General features: G+C 54.8%; 1 protein-coding gene across 1 annotated transcript in view; it reads left to right on the top strand.

Annotated features, from left to right (window-relative positions):
* Positions 1–409, top strand: part of EMH_0011030 (uncharacterized protein) — a gene marked incomplete at both ends in the record, with an annotated part of 2,754 nt that overhangs the window by 1,712 nt on the left and 633 nt on the right. The window lies entirely within an intron of this gene.

The raw sequence follows: 409 nt of genomic DNA on the forward strand, positions 1-409 counted from the left end.
ACCAGATGTCAGTGCTGCTGCTGCTGCTGCTGCTGCTGCTGCTGCTGCTGGGGATCGTGCTCTCCATGTTGCTCGTTGTTGCTGCTTGCTGCTGCTGGTTTAGCTTTGCTGTTCGGTTCTCTTCGGTGGGCCTCGATACTGCTGCATGCTGCTGTTGCTGCTGCTCTCATGAGCTTGCTGCTGCTGCTGTTGCTGCTGCTGCTGCTGCTGCTGCTGCTGCAGCCGGAGAATCTGCCCTGCAGAGACGATGATCCTCCTGCCCCAGGTGTTCCCACCCTAGGCGACATCCTACGTTCCCGCTCAGTAACCCTAAACCCTAAACCCTAAACCCTGAGAAAACCCTAAACCCTAAACCCTAAATCCTAAACCCTAAGCTACCTGCAACTCTACTCTTAGACTATTTGATGTG

The sequence above is a fragment of the Eimeria mitis genome, genomic scaffold (assembly GCF_000499745.2).
Source record: "Eimeria mitis Houghton genomic scaffold, Emh_scaff400, whole genome shotgun sequence".
Classification (NCBI taxonomy): Eukaryota; Apicomplexa; class Conoidasida; order Eucoccidiorida; family Eimeriidae; genus Eimeria; species Eimeria mitis.